This window comes from Panthera onca, chromosome B4, assembly GCF_046562875.1.
Source record: "Panthera onca isolate mPanOnc1 chromosome B4, mPanOnc1 haplotype 2, whole genome shotgun sequence".
Lineage (NCBI taxonomy): Eukaryota > Metazoa > Chordata > Mammalia > Carnivora > Felidae > Panthera > Panthera onca.
In genome coordinates, this window is record NC_138345.1 from 111,877,962 (window position 1) to 111,892,416 (window position 14,455).

Below are 14,455 nucleotides of genomic sequence, written 5' to 3' on the forward strand. Positions count from 1 at the left end.
TCTTCAGCCAAAAGTTTATTTCCCCTCCCCCATTCCCACACTCAACACTCAACTCCTGGAACCGCTAAACCCAGGCTCCCCACATTCCTAGGAAAAGAGATCAGCAACAGGAGGTCACATAAAAAAGTATGAAGCTCTTGCAGGTAGTAACAGAAGTTATTTTCATGTGTGATTTCAGGAAACCAGTCTCATTTGCTTCAAACTTTTCCACGATCTTAATTATTTCTGGGCTCCCTGGTTGTAGTTTACTTCTTACCGGTATTGTAATCCATCAATCTGTAAATACACTGATATATCCTGATGGTGAGATAGAAATGACAGAGAAGCGTCAGACTGCAAAGTGCTTTATAAAGGACAGTTTTCTTATTTTCCAGATGGGTCAGGGAGGCACAGCTGGAAAGCGAATGTGGGTTTTTATCCAAATCCTGTGCTTTCATTTGTCTTGGCAGCTGCATTCTGAAGAGTGTAGGTCATTAAGAGGACGCAGCACTGTGGGCTGAGCTTCTGTGCAAAGTAGCACTTCAACAGCAGAGCTGTGAGCCTCTTAGACACACGTTATATATTGTCCAGTTTATATAAACCGCTACATAATTCCTATACACAAACAGGGATGCTTCCTACAACATGTAGTTTCACATTTCTTGCATATCCATTTTAATCAGGGTAATTTTGCTGAACTGAATGCTCTCATTTTCGGAGCTTACATGATTATGGCTGCCAATATTACCATAAGAAGAAAAAAATAAATTTATCAAAGTAATTTCTCTGAATGTGTAATGACTTGTTCTTTTTTTCTCTCCTGCCCCAAGTATTCCTCAATACTAATCAAGAGTTAGTATTTTATAAGTATTACTATTAGACAAATTATTTATCCTTTATTATGTTTCCTCCTTCTGATATAAAATCAGTGATGATTTCTAGCAAAGGTTCCTAGTGATTTAAAAAATGCTAGATTCCGCGTGGTAGCTGTTGGGGAAAGAATGAGTTTTTCCTTTGAAGCTGTTCTGTATGATTTTTGCGTTTTAGGTGACTGACTTCTGAAGCCGATTTGATAGCAGTTTGTCTTTACAGAACTAAGTTAGTTGTTCCCCCACCGGCCATTGCACCTACTGTTGTTGATTCAGTCAGTAAACATTTATGGGATGCCTTTACATATGCCAGGCACTTACCTGTGCGATGAGGAATAAGTTGAATGAAACCCATTCTCGTTCCTGGAAGCATTCACAGTTCAATGGAGGAAACAATTGACGTGCAACAGGCCCTAACTTTGGAAGCCCATCTGCAAGATTGCCTCCTGAAATGAGACACAACTATTTAACTGAACTGACCTATTCCCAAGACTGAGGCTGATTCTTTGAGCTATGGAGTTATCTATCAGTTTGGCTTCTGGATACTTCTTCAAAGTTTTAAAGGGAAGATCATCCCCAGCCCTGTTGTGATTAAGAATGGCAAGAATAATCACCATGGCACAAGCAGCTCAAATACTCAGAATACAGGTCCGGAAGATGGCGGCGTAGGAGGACGCGGGGCTCACAGTGCGTCCTGCCGATCACTTAGATTCCACCTACACCTGCCTAAAGAACCCAGAAAACCGCCAGAGGATTAGCAGAAGGGAGTCTCCGGAGTCAAGCGCAGACGAGAGGCCCACGGAAGAGGGTAGGAAGGGCGGCGAAGCGGTGCGCGCTCCACGGACTGGCGGGAGGGAGCTGGGGCGGAGGGGCGGCTCGCCGGCCAAGCAGAGCCCCCGAGTCTGGCTGGCAAAAGCGGAGGGGCCGGACGGACTGTGTTCCGACAGCAAGCGCGACTTAGCGTCTGGGAGGTCATAAGTGAACAGCTCTGCTCAGAAAGCGGGAAGGCTGGAGGACAAAGGGAGGGAGAGCTGCTGAGCCCCCGGACGGCAGAGCTCAGCTTGGCGGGGAACAAAGGCGCCAGCGCCATCTCCCCCGCCCATCCCCCAGCCAAAATCCCAAAGGGAACCAGTTCCTGCCAGGGAACTTGCTCGCTCCGCGCAAACACCCAACTCTGTGCTTCTGCGGAGCCAAACCTCCGGCAGCGGATCTGACTCCCTCCCGCTGCCACAGGGCTCCTCCTGAAGTGGATCACCTAAGGAGAAGCGAGCTAAGCCTGCCCCTCCAGCCCCTGTGCACCTTGCCTACCCACCCCAGCTAATACGCCAGATCCCCAGCAACACAAGCCTGGCAGTGTGCAAGTAGCCCAGACGGGACACGCCACCCCACAGTGAATCCCGCCCCTAGGAGAGGGGAAGAGAAGGCACACACCAGTCTGACTGTGGCCCCAGCAGTGGGCTGGGGGCAGACATCGGGTCGGACTGCGGCCCCGCCCACTAACTCCAGTTATACACCACAGCACAGGGGAAGTGCACTGCAGGTCCTCACCACGCCAGGGACTCTCCAAAATGACCAAACGGAAGAATTCCCCTCAGAAGAATCTCCAGGAAATAACAACAGCTAATGAACTGATCAAAAAGGATTTAAATAATATAACAGAAAGTGAATTTAGAATAATAGTCATAAAATTAATCGCTGGGCTTGAAAACAGTATACAGGACAGCAGAGAATCTCTTGCCACAAAGATCGAGGGACTAAGGAACAGTCACGAGGAGTTGAAAAACGCTTTAAACGAATTGCAAAACAAAATGGAATCCACGATGGCTCGGCTTGAAGAGGCAGAGGAGAGAATAGGTGAACTAGAAGATAAAGTTATGGAGAAAGAGGAAGCTGAAAGAAAGAGAGATAAAAAAATCCAGGAGTATGAGGGGAAAATTAGAGAACTAAGTGATACACTAAAAAAAAATAATATACGCATAATTGGTATCCCAGAGGAGGAAGAGAGAGGGAAGGGTGCTGAAGGGGTACTTGAACAAATTATAGCTGAGAACTTCCCTGAACTGGGGAAGGAAAAAGGCATTGAAATCCAAGAGGCACAGAGAACTCCCTTCAGACGTAACTTGAATCGATCTTCTGCACGACATATCATAGTGAAACTGGCAAAATACAAGGATAAAGAGAAAATTCTGAAAGCAGCAAGGGATAAACGTGCCCTCACATATAAAGGGAGACCTATAAGACTCGTGACTGATCTCTCCTTTGAAACTTGGCAGGCCAGAAAGGCTTGGCACGATATCTACAGTGTGCTAAACAGAAAAAATATGCAGCCGAGAATCCTGTATCCAGCAAGTCTGTCATTTAGAATAGAAGGAGAGATAAAGGTCTTCCCAAACAAACAAAAACTGAAGGAATTTGTCACCACGAAACCAGCCCTACAAGAGATCCTAAGGGGGATCCTGTGAGACAAAGTACCAGAGACATCACTACAAGCATAAAACATACAGACATCACAATGACTCTAAACCCATATCTTTCTATAATAACACTGAATGTAAATGGATTAAATGCGCCAACTAAAAGACATAGGGTATCAGAATGGATAAAAAAACAAGACCCATCTATTTGCTGTCTACAAGAGACACATTTCAGATCTGAGGACACCTTTAGATTGAGAGTGAGGGGATGGAGAACTATTTATCATGCTCCTGGAAGCCAAAAGAAAGCTGGAGTAGCCATACTTATATCAGACAAACTAGACTTTAAATTAAAGGCTGTAACAAGAGATGAAGAAGGGCATTATATAATAATCACAGGGTCTATCCACCAGGAAGAGCTAACTATTATAAATGTCTATGCGCCAAATACCCGAGCCCCCAGATATATAAAACAATTACTCATAAACATAAGCAACCTTATTGATAAGAATGTGGTCATTGCAGGGGACTTTAACACCCCACTTACAGAAATGGATAGATCATCTAGACACACAGTCAATAAAGAAACAAGGGCCCTGAATGATACATTGGATCAGATGGACTTGACAGATATATTTAGAACTCTGCATCCCAAAGCAACAGAATATACTTTCTTCTCGAGTGCACATGGAACATTCTCCAAGATAGATCATATACTGGGTCACAAAACAGCCCTTCATAAGTTTACAAGAATTGAAATTATACCATGCATACTTTCAGACCACAATGCTATGAAGCTTGAAATCAACCACAGGAAAAAGTCTGGAAAACCTCCAAAAGCATGGAGGTTAAAGAACACCCTACTAATGAATGAGTGGGTCAACCAGGCAATTAGAGAAGAAATTAAAACATATATGGAAACAAACGAAAATGAAAATACAACAATCCAAACGCTTTGGGATGCAGCGAAGGCAGTCCTGAGAGGAAAATACATTGCAATCCAGGCCTATCTCAAGAAACAAGAAAAATCCCAAATACAAAATCTAACAGCACACCTAAAGGAAATCGAAGCAGAACAGCAAAGGCAGCCTAAACCCAGCAGAAGAAGAGAAATCATAAAGATCAGAGCAGAAATAAACAATATAGAATCTAAAAAAAACTGTAGAGCAGATCAACGAAACCAAGAGTTGGTTTTTTGAAAAAATAAACAAAATTGACAAACCTCTAGCCAGGCTTCTCAAAAAGAAAAGGGAGATGACCCAAATAGATAAAATCATGAATGAAAATGGAATGATTACAACCAATCCCTCAGAGATACAAACAATTATCAGGGAATACTATGAAAAATTATATGCCAGCAAATTGGACAACCTGGAAGAAATGGACAAATTTCTAAACACCCACACTCTTCCAAAACTCAATCAGGAGGAAATAGAAAGCTTGAACAGACCCATAACCAGCGAAGAAATTGAATCGGTTATCAAAAATCTCCCAACAAATAAGAGTCCAGGACCAGATGGCTTCCCAGGGGAGTTCTACCAGACATTTAAAGCAGAGATAATACCTATCCTTCTCAAGCTATTCCAAGAAATAGAAAGGGAAGGAAAACTTCCAGACTCATTCTATGAAGCCAGTATTACTTTGATTCCTAAACCAGACAGAGACCCAGTAAAAAAAGAGAACTACAGGCCAATATCCCTGATGAATATGGATGCAAAAATTCTTAATAAGATACTAGCTAATCGAATTCAACAGCATATAAAAAGAATTATTCACCATGATCAAGTGGGATTCATTCCTGGGATGCAGGGCTGGTTCAACATTCGCAAATCGATCAACGTGATACATCACATTAACAAAAAAAAAGAGAAGAACCATATGATCCTGTCAATCGATGCAGAAAAGGCCTTTGACAAAATCCAGCACCCTTTCTTAATAAAAACCCTTGAGAAAGTCGGGATAGAAGGAACATACTTAAAGATCATAAAGGCCATTTATGAAAAGCCCACAGCTAACATCATCCTCAACGGGGAAAAACTGAGAGCTTGTTCCCTGAGATCAGGAACACGACAGGGATGCCCACTGTCACCGCTGCTGTTTAACATAGTGCTGGAAGTTCTAGCCTCAGCAATCAGACAACAAAAGGAAATCAAAGGCATCAAAATTGGCAAAGATGAAGTCAAGCTTTCGCTTTTTGCAGATGACATGATATTATACATGGAAAATCCGATAGACTCCACCAAAAGTCTGCTAGAACTGATACATGAATTCAGCAAAGTTGCAGGATACAAAATCAATGTGCAGAAATCAGTTGCATTCTTATACACTAACAATGAAGCAACAGAAAGACAAATGAAGAAACTGATCCCATTCACAATTGCACCAAGAAGCATAAAATACCTAGGAATAAATCTAACCAAAGATGTAAAAGATCTGTATGCTGAAAACTATAGAAAGCTTATGCAGGTAATTGAAGAAGATATAAAGAAATGGAAAGACATTCCCTGCTCATGGATTGGAAGAATAAATATTGTCAAAATGTCAATACTACCCAAAGCTATCTACACATTCAATGCAATCCCAATCAAAATTGCACCAGCATTCTTCTCGAAACTAGAACAAGCAATCCTAAAATTCATATGGAACCACAAAAGGCCCCGAATAGCCAAAGTAATTTTGAAGAAGAAGACCAAAGCAGGAGGCATCACAATCCCAGACTTTAGCCTCTACTACAAAGCTGTCATCATCAAGACAGCATGGTATTGGCATAAAAACAGACACATAGACCAATGGAATAGAATAGAAACCCCAGAACTAGACCCACAAACGTATGGCCAACTCATCTTTGACAAAGCAGGAAAGAACATCCAATGGAAAAAAGACAGTCTCTTTAACAAATGGTGCTGGGAGAACTGGACAGCAACATGCAGAAGGTTGAAACTAGACCACTTTCTCACACCATTCACAAAAATAAACTCAAAATGGATAAAGGACCTGAATGTGAGACAGGAAACCATCAAAACCTTAGAGGAGAAAGCAGGAAAAGACCTCTCTGACCTCAGCCGTAGCAATCTCTTACTCGGCACATCCCCAAAGGCAAGGGAATTAAAAGCAAAAGTGAATTACTGGGACCTTATGAAGATAAAAAGCTTCTGCACAGCAAAGGAAACAACCAACAAAACTAAAAGGCAACCAACGGAATGGGAAAAGATATTTGCAAATGACACATCGGACAAAGGGCTAGTATCCAAAATCTATAAAGAGCTCACCAAACTCCACACCCGAAAAACAAATAACCCAGTGAAGAAATGGGCAGAAAACATGAATAGACACTTCTCTAAAGAAGACATCCGGATGGCCAACAGGCACATGAAAAGATGTTCAACGTCGCTCCTTATCAGGGAAATACAAATCAAAACCACACTCAGATACCACCTCACGCCAGTCAGAGTGGCCAAAATGAACAAATCAGGAGACTATAGATGCTGGAGAGGATGTGGAGAAACAGGAACCCTCTTGCACTGTTGGTGGGAATGCAAATTGGTGCAGCCGCTCTGGAAAGCAGTGTGGAGGTTCCTCAGAAAATTAAAAATAGACCTACCCTATGACCCAGCAATAGCACTGCTAGGAATTTATCCAAGGGATACAGGAGTACTGATGCATAGGGGCACCTGTACCCCAATGTTTATAGCAGCACTCTCAACAATAGCCAAATTATGGAAAGAGCCTAAATGTCCATCAACTGATGAATGGATAAAGAAATTGTGGTTTATATACACAATGGAATACTACGTGGCAATGAGAAAAAATGAAATATGGCCTTTTGTAGCAACATGGATGGAACTGGAGAGTGTGATGCTAAGTGAAATAAGCCATACAGAGAAAGACAGATACCATATGGTTTCACTCTTATGTGGATCCTGAGAAACGTAACAGAATCCCATGGGGGAGGGGAAGGAAAAAAAAAAAAAAAGAGGTTAGAGTGGGAGAGAGCCAAAGCATAAGAGACTGTTAAAAACTGAGAACAAACTGAGGGTTGATGGGGGGTGGGAGGGAGGGCAGGGTGGGTGATGGGTATTGAGGAGGGCACCTTTTGGGATGAGCACTGGGTGTTGTATGGAAACCAATTTGACAGTAAATTTCATATATTAAAAAATAAAAAAAAAAAAAAATAAAAAAATTCTATATTACAACACCTGTATATAATATGAATTTAACTCAAAGATTTCAATAAATGCTTTTTAAAAAGAAAAAAAAAATAATAAAAAATGCTAATGTTTCATAGCTTAATTCATATTTCTTTTACATTGAAGAGCTTCCAGAAATAGAGAATCGTTTTGCAAAATACGATAGATTTAATGTGATTCAGGACCCAAGACACCCCTGTCTTCCTACAGTTGGGAAGACTGTTAAGGTTGGAAAGGGGGAGTCTTCGTTTGGTAGCAGTCTAGCCTCTGCCTGCTTCTTCTGTCTTTATCTTTCCCAGATTCTTTATTTTGTTTTCCTTGGTGCTCCTTATTTGACATTGATCTGTTGACTCTAGGAAGGTATTGTTATCTCCTTGGTATTTGTTTGAAACCGTAATACGCCTCAAACCTTCGTTTCAACATAGCATGTGAAGTTGGAACTGCCGTATCCATGAAATCGATTGGTACTCAAACCACAAATGTTAAACCTTAAAATTCAGTCTTGAAAGGAAGGGAAAATTCTGAAACCATCTTGTAATAATACTGTCAATAACTTAGCTATCTTCATGTGTTCTCTGTTTCTTTTATATACGAAGCATGATTATATGTATTTCTATTTCTGTTACCCCACTGTTTTCTTTTTATAATGATGTACTGGAGAAACAGAAAGGACATTCAAAAAACAAGGAGCTGTATTTGTGTCCTTACAGCTATTGGTATATTCCAATGTCAAAGGGATGATAGAGTTTTAGGAACTATTCTGAGCAATTTGCCCACTTACGGCATCTAATAGGGACTACAAAAAAATCAGTAAGGTCCACACCATTCGCTTTTCTTTCTACTCAACACTGTTCTTGTTTTGTTTTGTTTTGTTTCTTTTCCCTTCAAGACATACACACAAGATTCAATTGAGAATGATATCTCACACTATGAGGTAGTTAACTGTGTGTAGTTTCTTAGATAATTCATATGTACAGTAACTATAATTAAAGGAAAAATGTAAACTGTGGGAGCAAAAGCATATTTCTCTGTTATTTTGGATCCTCAGCATCCAGCTCATTTTTTTTTTTTGGAACATTGTAAACAGCAAGTAGATATTTGCAAATTTAAAAACTAATTGGTAATACATTGTCAATATATGAGATAGTTCTGCTTTAACTACAGATTCCTCCTCACTGAGTTCCGTAATCATTCCAGAGTCATTTTACACTAAGAAACTGTGATATTCACCTTAGGGTCAGCATCTCTTCTGTGGTGCTGATTCTGTATTATCATCCTGGTTTTTTGTTGTCCACTCATCTATTTTTGCTTTCATTTCCGGTGCCTGACACAGCATGAATCAGGCCACATCTTTTCTTCTCTTTTCTTTCTCTCTCGTTCTCTGTCTTTCTTTCTTAATGAAACACTTCATGAATCTGAGTGTCATCCTTACTCAGGGGCTGTGCTAATCTTCTGTTCCAGTTTTAGTAGTTGTGCTGCAGAGCAAGCACAGACTGTTTCTTTCTAGATGGGGTGTTTCCATGTATTACTCCTGCTCTCCTAATTGTGGAAAGAAAGCTCTCATTTGTATGTTGCAATAGCTCAGACTCTGGTCCTACATTCAGTTTTTCTTCATTCATCCTCCTCCTCTCTTGTATTCTTTCTCCTCTCTCTCCACTGGTTCTTTTCCTACCAGCGTATATTTGATATTTAGCATACTCAAGATGTATCCATTTTAAGACCAAACACACAGAAGCAAATAAACTACCTTGATATTTGTGACTTTCTAGGTAAGACTTCATCCTCCTTTTCTTCAAGTCACTTCAAATACCAGTCTACCTGGAATGTCTCTTTTTCCTCTGTTCCTTTCTCTTTTCAACCCACTTCACTAAAGGTATCCTTCATATGGCCTTAATTCTCAAGGTGACTTACATGATACAGAAAGAAAATGTTATAATTGTTAATTATATTTTTATTAATATTCATGTCCTCATTGATACTGGAACTTCACTCGGTCCATAAATCAGAAGGTCACATGTTAAGTCAAATGACGGATCCTGAGGGAAGAGCGAGAGCTACACTATAGAGATGTTTCTATGTTATTGCTGTGTTGCAGTTTTCAATTCCTTGTATGAGTTCTTTATCTGGCATATTAGGAATTATAAGCAGTAACAGTCTAACAGGCTCTCACAAGAAATATGTTAAAAAATGAAATTAATATCTATTTGAAATATATATTTATATCAATTACCATGAAGGTGAAGTTTACCGTAAGTGCTTTGAAATAATAGGTAATATTAGCAAAACATTCAAAACAGCTTTAATATTAGCAAGACCTTTAAAATACATTGACTCATTTTATTCACATTTTTTCTATTTTTTTATATAATATACACAATCCATTGGTACAGTAGAATATGTATATAATCTATAAGTGATTATACATGTTGGTATATGCTCAAATAGTGCTCCCTAATGGAATGCACAATTAAAAATCATATCACCAAACTCAACACCCCGAAAAACAAATAATCCAGGTAATAAATGGGTAAAAGACATGAATAGACACTTTTTTAAAGAAGACATCCAGGGGCGCCTGGGTGGCTCAGTCGGTTAAGCGTCCGACTTCGGCTCAGGTCACGATCTCGCGGTCCGTGGGTTCGAGCCCCGCGTCGGGCTCTGGGCTGATGGCTCAGAGCCTGGAGCCTGCTTCCGATTCTGTGTTTCCCTCTCTCTCTCTGCCCCTCCCCCGTTCATGCTGTGTCTCTGTCTCAAAAATAAATAAACGTTAAAGAAAGAAAGAAAGAAAGAAAGAAAGAAGACATCCAGATGGTTCACAGACACATGAAAACATGCTCAATATCACTTATCAGGGAAACACAAATCAAAACCATAATGAGATACCACCTCACACCTGTCAGAGTGGCTAACATTAACAACTCAGGCAACAACAGATGTTGGCCAGGATGCGGAGAAAGAGGATCTCTTTTGCATTGTTGGTGGCAATGTAAGCTGGTGCAGCCACTTTGGAAAACAGTATGGAGGTTCCTCAAAAAACTAAAAATAGAACTACCCTATGACCCAGCAATTGCACTACTAGGTATTTATCCAAGGGATACAGGTGTGCTGTTTTGAAGGGACATATTCACCCCAATGTTTATAGCAGCACTACGAACAATAGCTAAAGTATGGAAAGAGCCCAAATGTCCATCGATGGATGAATGGACAAAGAAGATGTATATGTATACAATGGAGTATTACTCGGCAATCAAAAAGAATGAAATCTTGCCATTTGCAACTACATGGATGGAACTCAGGTGTATTATGCTAAGCAAAATTAGAGAAAAGACAAATATCATATGAATTCATTCATATGAGGACTTTAAGATACAAAACAGATGAACATAAGGGAAGGGAAGCAAAAAGAAATATAAAAACAGGGAGGAGGACAAAACATAAGAGGCTTTTAAATATAGAGGACAAACAGAGGGTTGCTGGAAGGATTGTGGGAGGGGGGATGGGCTAAATGGGTAAGGGGCATTAAGGAATCTACTCCTAAAATCATTGTTGCACTATATGCTAACTAACTTGGATGGAAAATAAAAAATTTATTAACACTAATTAAAAAAAAATTTAAATTGAAAATAAAAAGCTTTTAGAAGCATCAAAAATATATATGGCCATTTCTGTTATAATTAGATATGTGTTCATATAAATGGTGTGCTTATGCAAAATAACATAATAAAATCCATAAAGATAATGGGTAATTGGGGTTATAGGCACAACATTAAAAAATCTTTGTCCAGTGACACATTAAAAAAAATGGGAATCTAATAAAACCAGTATTTGAGCTTTACATATCTTTAATGGTTAAGAAATACATAAATTCTATAATAAATATGGCACTTTGCTTTGAAAAGTGCCCAGAGTTTACTTGGGGAGTGTGGAAAGCTTTGCAGCTGATACACAATCTTACGGAAGCTTTAAAAAAATGAAGGAGCTCTCTCTGATTATCAGTCCTGTCAATAAACTACATTATAGTTATTTTGAGTATACAACACAGGCAAATTGCTCAGAAGAATGCTTGGCATTTTGTGTTTACTAATCGTCATTAGTCTCAGGAAATACAAATTAAAAACACAGTGAGATAGGACTTCACATCTACTAAAATGGCTGAAATGAAAAGGACTGACTATGGCTAGTGCTGGCAAGGATGTAGAACAACTATATTTCTCACATTATCCCAGGTGAGAGTGTAAAATGGTACAACTACTTTGGAAAACTGTTATACAATTAAACATGTAGTTATACTATGACCCATGAATTGCAACTAACAGGCATATACCCAAGAGTAGAAAATGTATGTTATCACAAAAAGATGTGTAAACTAATATTCATAGCAGTCTTATTCACAATAGTTAAAAACTGGAAACAACACAAATGCCTGTTGACAGGAGAATGAATATGAAAATTTGGGTATATTCTTACATTGTCTTCTTACTCAGTAATATACAGTATAAACTAATGATTCATGCGACAACATAGAAGAATCAAAGTAAACATTATCTTGGGTTAATTTTTAAAAACAAAACAAAACTTCGTTAAATGAATGAAGCCAGATGAAAAATATTTTATGATTCAAGTTATATGTAGCTCCAGAATAGAAAAAAAAACCCTCAAAGTGATAGTGATATAAATAACTTGTCAGATATACAATATGTTGATTTTCTTGCATGTTAATTATACTTCAACAATAAACAAGAACATACATGGCTATGCATGTATATCATAGAATAAATCAGGCTGTTTGGCTATTATTTCACTTTTTAAATATATTCTGATACTTTTTGATAATATCGAATGCCTAATAATGGAAAGAAAGAAATGCAATAAAAACTATTAAATGATCAAAAAAAATCAGATCACTGTATTATATTGCTTTACCTATTTATGATAGGTGGCTCTCCTATAGTTAAAATTTTTTTTTTTCTCATCAATTAATTTTGGGAAATGAAACGATCTATATGTCGCATTGGATAGTTACAATGTGCGTAGACATACTAAATGTCCTGATATGCCCTTCAGTAGACACATTTTCACTTTACTGGGTTTACAAAGCATTTCCTAAACTTACTTGTTTAGAGGCGGTCTTTTTGTCTTTGTTTTTCTTTCTGTTTTGGTTTTGGTGGCATCATTCATGACATGTTTTGGGACATGTTTTGGAAATTCCCCATTTCACATGGGAAATATTGACTATTGATTTGAAATAATATCTATCATGCATTGTTTAGTGAGAAGAGACGGTTCCAAGCCAATATGAATAGTATGATTTTATTTAAAAAATATATGGGGCGCCTGGGTGGCTCCGTCGGTTGAGCGTCCAACTTCAGCTCGGGTCATGATCTCACAGTCTGTGGGTTCAAGCCCCCCGTCGGGCTCTGTGCTGACAGCTCAGAGCCTGGAGCCTGTTTCAGATTCTGTGTCTCCCTCTCTCTCTGACCCTCCCCCGTTCATGCTCTGTCTCTCTCTGTCTCAAAAATAAATAAAACGTTAAAAAAAATAAAAAATATATGTACATATAAAGATCTGAGCTGAGATGCAAAAAGTACGAGATGGATTTATTGATGACTATGTTTTTCTATTTTGATTAGCATAGTAGTGCTTTGCTTCTTTCACTCTCTATGTGCCTTTGGCAAAATAATTTAAACTCTCTGTGCTTGAGTTTCAATTATAAAATGTCAGCTTTATGGTTTTTACTTCGAATAAGCTATCTTATCTGTAATAATATTTTTTATGCTCAGCAAGTATTTAGTGTGTACCTATGGTGAGCTTACGACAGTGAAAGTGACTTGTTCGTATGACTTAAAACATTAAAAAAGACCCCCACAGTTCACATGTATTAAACTTGAAATAAGACTTACTATACCTTTACTATACCCTTCAGACCCATGATCCCTTCAGTATAGTGGGGTTCCTGACCTGGCTTCACAATGGGACAAGCAGCAGTGTCAAAATGCTTATCATGGTCCTTGCTGTTGACATAAAAGATCAATAATGTGGCTTGAATATCTGCTTTCCCCTAATAATCCTTTATTCATAATCATAATCTACTTTTTTCTCTTATTTTCTTCATGTACTGCTCAATTGTGGCAAACCTTATTTGAAGCTATTCATATTTTTACTTTGTACTACCTCTTAGGAGATTACAAATTCTATGAATTTCTTACATGATAAATTAGAAATTCATTATTTTTATTTGTTTATATCTATAGAAGTGCTGACAACACTGACCCCATCTTTGACCCTCCATGTTGTTCTCTCCTCTGGCTCACAGATGGCACCAGTTTGGATAACAACCTGTGACCTCACCACCATTCCCCTTGCTCTGTGAAAGCTGGGGATTAAGGTCCAGATGGGGCCAAAGAATATGGGATGGAGTATATAGTGGCTGACAATAGCTGCGTGGTGCCCTGGATTGTCCTTCTTTCCACCCACCTGCCTATTTTCTCCTGTCAGTAAATTATCCCGAATAAAACTCAGTGTAACTGGTGTAGGAGCTTACTTTGCTTTTCAGTGTTTAGATGCCATCTCAGTCTGGAGGACACATTATTGACACTCCTCCACTTTCTAACAATGTCTTACTTAAGCTTTGTGCTTTGAACACCCGGTGGGACTACTGATCAGAGATTTTGTTGCCATATTTACAACATAACACATCAGTTGAAGGGCCTTAGAGAATACTGTGGGTATAATCCAAGAACGGGTCAGTCTCAGGAGAATTTTTTGGAGTAACTATGAATTGGATTTGCTTAGGATTTGCTTCTGGAGTATTCTGCACTCTCTAGTACCTGAAAGACCACTTTGCCTTCTGAGCCTGTACACTGTGGGATGGCGCCTGATAATATGAACAAAACCGAGAATAAAACCCACAGCGAAGCCTTTAATTTGCTTTATTTACATGCTTTCCGTGTTGCTAAACTTATGCTCTCATTATAATGAACACTAAATCCAAAATATCTTTCCCTGA

The 14,455-nt window shown here is 39.0% G+C and overlaps 1 pseudogene; it reads right to left on the minus strand.

The window, feature by feature from the left end:
• Positions 1–8,840: 8,840 nt before the first annotated feature.
• On the minus strand, positions 8,841–8,939 carry LOC132660458 (U6 spliceosomal RNA; annotated as a pseudogene).
• Between the last annotated feature and the right edge of the window lie 5,516 nt (positions 8,940–14,455).